The sequence below is a fragment of the Berghia stephanieae genome, chromosome 7 (genome assembly GCF_034508935.2).
Source record: "Berghia stephanieae isolate SIO BIC M18660-M18661 chromosome 7, UCSD_Bste_1.3, whole genome shotgun sequence".
Classification (NCBI taxonomy): domain Eukaryota; kingdom Metazoa; phylum Mollusca; class Gastropoda; order Nudibranchia; family Aeolidiidae; genus Berghia; species Berghia stephanieae.
Window position 1 is genome coordinate 21,696,427 of NC_088366.1, and position 9,760 is coordinate 21,706,186.

The 9,760-nt window shown below is 38.5% G+C and overlaps 1 long non-coding RNA gene across 1 annotated transcript in view; it reads right to left on the reverse strand.

The window, feature by feature from the left end:
* Positions 1-9,735, reverse strand: part of LOC144976176 (uncharacterized) — a 19,735-nt gene extending 10,000 nt beyond the window's left edge. The window contains exons 1-3 of the long non-coding RNA XR_013646057.1: positions 9,659-9,735; positions 5,955-6,119; positions 1,468-1,559 (exon numbers count right to left, since the gene is read on the reverse strand). This is a non-coding gene — a long non-coding RNA (uncharacterized LOC144976176). The remainder of the gene's footprint in view (positions 1-1,467; positions 1,560-5,954; positions 6,120-9,658) is intronic.
* Between the last annotated feature and the right edge of the window lie 25 nt (positions 9,736-9,760).

The following is a 9,760-nucleotide window of genomic DNA, read 5'->3' on the forward strand; positions in this document are numbered from 1 at the left end:
TCGGATCGGAAGGTCCTGGGTTCGAGCCTCGCGCTCGGCGCATAGTTGAGTCCTTGGAAAAGGCTCTTTACTCACATTCTCTCACCGTACTCATGTGTAAAATGAGTACCTGGCTGTTATCAGCGTTGTCTTTGTCCGAGCGGAATGTCCCGTCCTACATGTTAAATGTTGCTGTTGAGCAGGGACCCCTTGTAAAGCGCTTTGAGTACATTTAGTGGATATTGCGCTATATAAAGCTCAATTTTTTTAAAATTTCTTAAAAGCTTGGAACAGAGATATTGACAATTTTAGGCAAGAGGTCACTTTTATGGAAAATGAGTTCTCATCAAAGATCATTAAATCAAACATTTTTCTACACATTGGTGTAATATTTTAATTGAATTCTACTCCTAAATATTTTATCTTAATTTTTTTTTTAAATGAAGATAATTATTATACTTAATATCAACTCTTGTCAACTTTGGAAGCGATTTTCTCATAATTATGGTCCACAGAACAGGAATTTATTTCTGTTTTAAGCGCTAAACGGACAAGAGCAATTGCTTGCCATCCTTTGAATAGGATGACAGTCTATCGCAAAGTACTTTACGCCAGATTATTGATTTATAAGCCCGTCTACCCTAATCACCACGGGGTTGGCATGGGAGTCTGAAAAAAATGTATCTCTTTCACTCCGGAATCCAAAGTAGTCCTTCAGAGCCATTAAGACCATGAAGCCGGAGTTTATCGCAGTTTCTGTAGCGTGAAACGGAGAATAGCAATTGCTTGTTATCCTTTAGGTATAGGACGCTAGTCTGTCCAAAGTACTTTCCGCGAAATCTAATGGACTCAGCGACCTAAATCACTGCTGGGTGAACAAGGGGGTCAGAAAAAAAATCGTGACTGCACTTGGGATCGATCCTGGTCCCTTTGCGTGTGAAGCGAGTGCTCTACCAACTGAGCTATCGAGACCCCCAACACCGGAATCCATACTTGATCTTTTGTGTTTGAAGCAAGTACTTTACCAACTGAGCTATCAGGTCTTCCCTTTATTCATCTTCAAGGGAATGTTTTCAGTCTCTCTCTCTCTCTCTCTCTCTCTCTCTCTCTCTCTCTCTCCGAGAGAGAGAGAGAGAGAGAGAGAAAGAGAGATTACCTAGATAGCCCAGGTGTCAGCCGCAGTGCAATGCCGCAATGGGTGCTAAATTTCTTGCTCACTGAGAAATGTGAAATGACGACAAGATATTATAGAAATGAATTTATGGAACAACGAGATGGCCAAAGCTTTGGAATAAAAATCTTACGCTGAGTACGGTGAGAGATTGTGGGTAAAGAGCAATTTTTCAAGCGTCTGGATGTCAGACCTGTAAAATATGTTCACGTCGATTTATGATAATAGATATAAAATAAATATATTTTAACGCTTAATAATTTACAACCTTAGGCCGTCATATTCATCAAATGACGTCACGTCCGTCATGCGCTCACCTCATGTTTGTCATCCAGCCATTTAAAGACATTTCCGTCGTTTGTGTCTCTTCGTAGTCCTATCCACGCGAGATTGTCATCCGATTTGAGATCTGGATACACGACAAAAGAATGATATAAGCAAGTTAACGATTACGTTCCCAACCTACAACGTTCGACGAACGACGAAGAAGAAATCGAAGATCTGTCCTTAGACTGACCGACTTGTACAGTTTTGCATGTATGATAACTCAAATTGTTTTGTGCTCTTTGTTGTGATGGAAATATCTCTCAAACCGGGCCAATATATATATATATATATATATATATATATATATATATATATATATATATATATATATATACTAGTAAAAAGCCCGAAATTTTGCGGGAAAAGAACTATTTTCATTCGATATTGTACTCACCATCATTTAATGAGGGCAGATTGGTAAACGTTGTCTGTGTAATGTAGTATATCGTCGGTTGATTTTCTGTGTGGCCCAACATGAAGTGGAAGCCACTATAGCCTCTGACTCGTGACACAGTGACATACAGTTGTCCGTGTGTAAATAGAGGTAGTGGTAATAAAATCCTCAACCGTGAAAATGCAAATTGAAAGAATACTGGGGATGTGGGAGCTTTCAGAATGTCTCCCCTTTACTTAACTTATGGAAAAACAAACACCCTAGCACCTTTACTAAGACTTATGACTAACCCTAATATAAAAAAAATATCCTCCGATCTCGAGCTAACCCTAATAGAAAAAATGATGACAAATTGAATAAATAAACGCCTGACAAAAGGCCAACGGTGAAAATACAAATTTAAAGAATACTGGAGGTGTAGAAGCTTTCGGAATGTCTCCCCTTTACTTAACTTATGGAAAAACAAACACCCTAGCACCTTTACTAAGACTTATGACTAACCCTAATAGAAAAAAAAATCCTTCGATCTCGAGCTAACCCTAATAGTAAAAAAGACCCTCGGACTGCTTTGCACTACCCTTCAATACTTCATAAATCAAAAAGGCGATTGAAAATCAAAACAATGGTCAAAATCCACCTGTCAACTTTTGGTTGTTTTTCCTGTCGTAAAAAGGCCAAACTGACAACTTTTTACAGTGACGAAATTGGTTGTTTTTGAGAGTGTTAGTGTCGTCGGTACGTATTTTATGATATCTGTGTGACTCAACGAACTTTCAAACTGACTTTAAACTATAAAAGGAAATCAAGTTATCTTTTATCTATCTGTAAAAAATACATTTCTAATTTTCAAATCTTTCAGTAGAGTTGTGTGCCGTATAATATTTTTTTTATTGACTCAAATAAGCACAATGTTCTCCACAATGCTATATTTTTTAAAAGAAAGGATATATTTATATATATATATAATATATATATATATATATATATATATATATATATATATATATATATATATACTAGTAAAAAGCCCGCACTTTCGCGGGGAAAGAACTATTTTCATTCGATACTGTACTCACCATCATTTAATGAGGGCAGATTGGTAAACAACGTTGTCTGTATAATTTGGTATATCTTTGGTTGATTTTTCTGTGTGGCCCAACATGAAGTGTAAGCCACTATAGCCTCTGACCCGTGACACAGCAACATACAGTTGTCCGTGTGTGAATACCGGTTGTGGTAAGAAAATCCCCACCTTGCTTAATGTCTGCCCCTGAGACTTGTTAATTGTCATTGCATATGACAATTTTACCGGAAACTGTCTTCTATTTATAATAAATGGTAAGCCTGAATCAGTTGTTGTCGTCAGATTGATTCTAGGGATAAACACTATTTCGCCAGCTCTACTACCGGTAATTATCTTGGCTTCTAATACTTTTGAACCTAATTTAATTATTAACAAACGGGTGCCATTTGGGAGGCCTGATTTAGGATTTATATTTCTAAGCAGCATGACTGACGTGTTGGCTTTCAAATGTAATGCATGTGGAGGAAGTCCGGGAGGTGTAAGTTCGTTCAAGAATTCAATCGGGTATAAGTTGATGTCAGAGTCACTTTGAATGGAATCAGCACTGCGATAAAAATGTTCAGTTGATGAGGTCAACCTGGACAGAACGGCTGCATTTTTTTTGTCAACATTTTCATGGGTTGTAGTCAAAATTGCTCTCTCTGATAGATAACGTTCATCCGCAAAATTCAGATTCAAATCATTGTATACAGCATTTATCAAGCATTCTGGGTCATTTTCAGGAAGGCATAGCGCTGTAGGTAATTTAGCAGAATACTTTCCTATTTCGCTGAAAACCGACTCTGTACCATTTCCGATGCGGAGAAGCCAATTTGCAAAACAGTTATTGTCATCAGTAACCCTCATGTTCTTGTTCATGTGAAAAATGGTGACAAAATTCCAAATAATTGACTTGTTAAGTGTGACACTTAATATATCGGCTTCACTTCCTTTGTTAACAACAGGTAGAATTTGCCGAAAATCCCATCCAAGTACAACCACTTTGCCCCCAACAGGTTTTGAACTGCCTGTTATGTCACAAAATGTCCTGCTCACACATTCAAACACACGCCTGTCCATCATAGGTGCTTCATCCCAAATTATGAGAGAACTACTCTTCAGTAACTTAGCTGTGTCTGATTGGCGACTGATGCTACATATGCTGTTATCCGTTATTGGAATTGGAATTTTGAACGTTGAATGTCATGTTCTACCACCGTGCTGACAAAAGATCAAAGGTGAAAATACAAATTTAAAGAATACTGGGGATGTAGGAGCTTTCGGAATGTCTCCCCTTTACTTAACTTATGGAAAAACAAACACCCTAGCACCTTTAATAACACTTATGACTAACCTCTCGAGCTAACCCTAATAGAAAAAAACAGCTCTCGGTCTGCTTTGCACTACCTTTCAATACTTAACAAATCACAATGGCGGCCGAAAATCAAAACAATGGTCAAATTAGGAAATTTTAAACTTTCACAAATCTATCAAAGTTTGTTCTAGAGTTTTTAAAATATTTCTATATGACAAACTGAATAAAAAAATGCCTGACAAAAACCAACGGTGAAAATACAAATTTAAAGAATACTGGGGGTGTAGGAGCTTTCGGAATGTATCCCCTTTACTTAACTTATGGAAAAACAAACACCCTAGCACCTTTAATAACACTTATGACTAACCTCTCGAGCTAACCCTAATAGTATAAAAAAGAATCAAAATGGCGACTGAAATACCTTCATGTGATCAAGTGAATAATATCACTACGAATGCCGCGATTTGCTGAAAAATGCCAACACACACACATGTATACACCACGCACAACACACACACAAACATACACACACACACACACACACACACAAACATATCATAACAAAACTGATCACCGCTAAATCAACAACACAACGGAATTAATAATAATACTTGATGTCATAAATAGATGACGCAAATTGACAACTTTTTGCAGTGTCAAAATTAGTTGATTTTGAGAGCCAAGTGTCATCGGTACATATTTTATGATATTATCTGTTTGACTCAACGAACTTTCAAACTGACTTTAAATTATAAAAGGAAATCAAGCTATCTGTTTATCTATCTGTAAAAAATACATTTCTAATTTTCAAATCTTTCAGTAGAGTTGTGCGCCGTATAATTTTTTTATTGACTCAAATAAGCACAATGTTCTCCACAATGCTATATTTTTATAAAGAAAGGATATATATATATATATATATATATATATATATATATATATATATATATATATATATATATATATATATATATAGTCTGTTATGACAATGTTAAATCAAGCCATAATTGTGTCGATTATCTCAGACCTGCTAATGATATGTGCACCTAGAATAGGACTAATCGCTTTTGTCAAGAGGTTCCTGATATTTAACCAGTTAACTGCAGTAGTCTGGAAAAACACGTATTTTAACATTTTGGCCAAAAAAACTACAACACGTCCTTCAAATATCTATCGATTTGAATGAGCCTCACCTTAGCAAAAACCCTCAAACCTAAGAACTCGCGAGGTCCCAGTTTTGAGAATTTTTGTCAAGATGAGGTTCATCTAAATCGATCGACTGTTTAAGGAGGAATTTTCTGGCCAAATATTAAAAATTCGTGCATTTCCAGAGTGGCTAGGCATTCTACGAAGGAATAAAAATAACTCATCAAACAAGATGTCTGATATCAACAGAAATCACCCATATTGCCCAAGTGAGCAAATTGGGGGTTATAATCTTGGAAAAAAACGAAAGTGCCTGAAGCGAGCACGAACCCGGGACCTTCCGGGTCACAGTGCAATGCCTTAACCACTCGGCCACTTCGCCCCGTCGTGGTGGAGAGATGATGTGTTTAATCCGACGTGCACTTATTTATAGGTCTGATAACCCAAATTGTTATGGTCTCATTGTTGTAATAGAAATACTCTCAAATCGGCACAAAATATCGTCCATTACAACACTGTTTGTGCACCTAGCTTTAATCTTATCACACAAAAAACTCACCATGGTAAAACGCTTGTTTATTGCCGTCTTCAATTCTAATAAGGTCAGCCCCTAGATTCTTACAGGCTTCTCGAGCGTCCTGCCAGTTTTTATTAGCCTTCGGGAAGTATTTGAGGCAGGTCTCTCCTAACTGATAAAATGACCATCCCTGTGCACAGAACGGATCTGTAAAGAGACATTAAACCTTGAGCTTAAGCTTAAACTTGAGCGTTTACCTTACACAATAACCACTTTAAAAATGCTCAAAGCGCTCTGTAAGGGGTCCCAGGGAAACGCAGCACTTAACATGCACGACGAGACATAACGCTTGTAAGGTGTCGTTACGTTGTTACTGGCCAGGTCTTTAAAAAAATAATTGAGCTTTTATATAGCGAAATATCCACTAAGGGCTCCCTAGCCAACAGCAACATGCAACATGTAAGACTGAACATGACGCCTGTTAGGTGATATTACATTTTTTTTCGGACAGAGACAACGCTGTCAACGGCCAGGTACTCATTTTACACCTGAGTACGGTGAGAGAATGTGAGTAAAGAGCCTTTTCCAAGGACTTAAGTATGCGCCCGAACCCAGGCTTGAACCCAGGACCTTCCGATCCAAAAGCGAGTGTCATACCACAAGAAGGAGACCGACAGTTACATACCCATATCACTTCTGAGCTGCCAGTCCAAACATCTGGAACGTGTGTTACTGAACCAATGGGAGCCGGTCCTAGACACAGCCCTGCCACCCATGCAGGCGGGCTTCTGGGAAGGGAGGTGCACAACGGAGCAGGTCATTGCACTTACAGAGCATATTGAAGCAGGGTTCGAAAGGAAACAGCAAACTGGTGCCGTATTTATAGACCTATCAGCGGCGTACTATACGGTCTGGTGCGAAGAGTTGATGCTCAAACCTGCAAAAATTACAAGGTGCAAAAAGACCTTGAAACTGTTCTCTTCAATCCTAGGGAAAACACGATTCTATGTTGCCCTCGGAGACAACACAAGCAAAGTTAAGAAACTGAGGAATGGAGTCCCTCAGAGATCTGTTCTAGTGCCAATGTTGTTTAATGTTTACACTAGCGACATTCCAAACACTTTCTCCCGGAACTGGGCATTCGATACTCAAAGTAAAGCGTGGACCCGTCTCGAGAGCGTACTCAGTGAGGATGTTACTCAAATCCTAATTTTACTAGTGGTACCTGAAGATAAACACTTTAAAAACCGCATTCCATTAATGCAGTGATTGGCACACACACCCGTAAACTGAACGCCCTCGTTACGCTGGACCGCAGCCTTACCTACCGGGTCCATCTCGAAGGTGTTCGTCGGAAGATAGAGAAACGCAACAGTGTTCTGAGGAAGCTGGTGGGAACAACTTGAGGTGCTAATCAAGCACTTCTGAGGACTCCGCCCTGGTACTATGCTATTCCACCGCGGAGTATTGCGTTCCAGTGTGAGGTTGAGAAGGTCGATGTAAAACTTCGCAAGTCCATGCACGTCGGGAACGCTGGAAACAGAGAATGGGGCCCGATAATGGCAGCAATCCAAACCCGTGATGTCCGGCGGGAGACAATAACAACTGGCTGGCTTAACAAGACCGAGAGAGGGAATGGGGATACCTCTCTCCGGGGCATAATCGGCGGTGCCCCTGATTCGAGCCGAAAAAAGTCCCGTCAACCCTTATACATAGGCCTGCATATACGAGATGGAAGCCGGTTTGGGCGAATTCAATCCCTCTAGGGGGCGGGGACATTGAACTTTTTAATTTTTTTTTTTTGTGTGGGTTGGTGTGAAGTTTTCGGGATAATCCGAAAATGGCCGGTAAGGAGAGAGTTAAAATCCCCGACAAAATACAATTCTGAGACAATGGGTCACATTATCAAAATTCTTATTATACAAGAACAGATGAGGGAAAATGTGTGCCGGTCTTTGGTCTTGTGGTTGGACCAAAATGAATATAATAACTTCAAAATAAGAACAAAATCCCAAACACCTCAAAACCCTTGTTCAGCCAACAACAAAACACAGTGAAAACATAAATAAAATATTACTTTAAAAAAAAACAACAGATCGACGACAGAGGAGGGGCGTGCCGAATATAGATAGAACGAATTTATCGTCACTCAGCTCGTTAAGAATATTTTTAGCCAGCCACTTTTATTAGTTCTCACAAAATTGTATGAACCAGACTATATAAACGTTTATTTTTATACATGGTTTTGTGTGTTGGTACGTTATATCCGGTTGGCGAAATGTTGTGAGCTCTGAGGATAAACTTACAACATCAATAATTTGTCTGCCATCCATCTGGTGATTTGGTAATGCAGATCTATTTGTTACAGTGAATGATAAAATCAGTCGGATGGTGAAAAGGTTTGAACTGAGATATTCCCAAGTTTAGTTAGAAGATAAATTTTTATCTTGTCATAAATGATTAAATCAACCATTTTTGTACATCTTCGGGAAATATCAAAGCTTATTTTCACTTCTTAATATTTTTTTAAGCTAGTCAAGTTGAAAAAGTATGAAATTTGAGAACAGTTGCTGGATACCTTTTCCATACATCTGACCATGACTTCATGAAAAATCACCCTATTTACTTCAAATAAAGATTGAAATGCTTTGATGAACATATTCTTTTAGAAAATGCAAATCCAAAATTTTCACCTTCGGACTGATTATGTTATGCACTGACACGTTTATTTTCATTGTTTATTTTTTTCTACAATCCACAGCTTCAAGCAGCATGGAATCACTTTGACTTGTGGTAGGATGCTAGCTTTCGGACGTGTTGGTCCCTGGTTCTAGCCTCACCGTGGGTGGAGGAAACTTGAGTCATCGGTAACGGCTCTTTGCTCATATTCTTACCGTACTCAGGTTTTTAAAAAATGACTGCCTGGTCTCGTCCTATAGATGGAATGTAATTGACGTCACTCAGCTCTTAGTTCTGGTTTTTAGACAGCCATTTTAGTTATTAGATCTCAGAAAATTCTACCAATCGTTATATCCGGTTGGCGGATGTAGTGAGTATTTTACTTAAATGCATAGCACCAATACAATGTTGTATTTGTCGAAAAACAATACATTGCAATAGGCTGGCATCGTGTCCCATACTATATGTTAAGTGTTGCTTTTGGCTTGGAACACATTGTAAAACGTTTTTGAGTCAATTTGGTGGTTATTGTTGTAGACAAAAACTTAAATTAAAATATGTTAAGTTGACAAGAGTGGCAATAATATAAAATCTCACCAAACAAGCTGAATTACTCGAAAAACAGAATTGTATGTGTAAGATGGTAAAATGAGTTAAAGTTAAAGTTAAGACTTCTGAAATATTGCACGGTTTCCTGAATTAATGATTGTGATAATTAATGCTTCTGCTGCTGCTGCTGACGATGATGATGATGATGATGGTGATGATGATACTGATGATCATGATCATGATGATCATGATGGTGATAATGATAAGGATGATTACAATGAGAAGGAGGAGGGGGATGATTGTGATAATCGTGATGATGATGATGATGATGATGATGATGATGATGATGATGATGATGATGATGATGATGATGATGATGATGATGATAATGTTTATGGGGATGATAGTGCGAAGGAGGCAGAGGATGATTATGAAGCTGATAATGATGATGATGATGATGATGATGATGATGATGATGATGATGATGATGATGATGACGATGACGATGACGATCCTACAAGTGTTTATTCCAACTGTCTTTTTGCAAACGTGCCCGGTCCACTCCTTGCATCCTTTTATGTGAATTACTTTGCCATCTGAAATAGTCACTGTGCATCCCT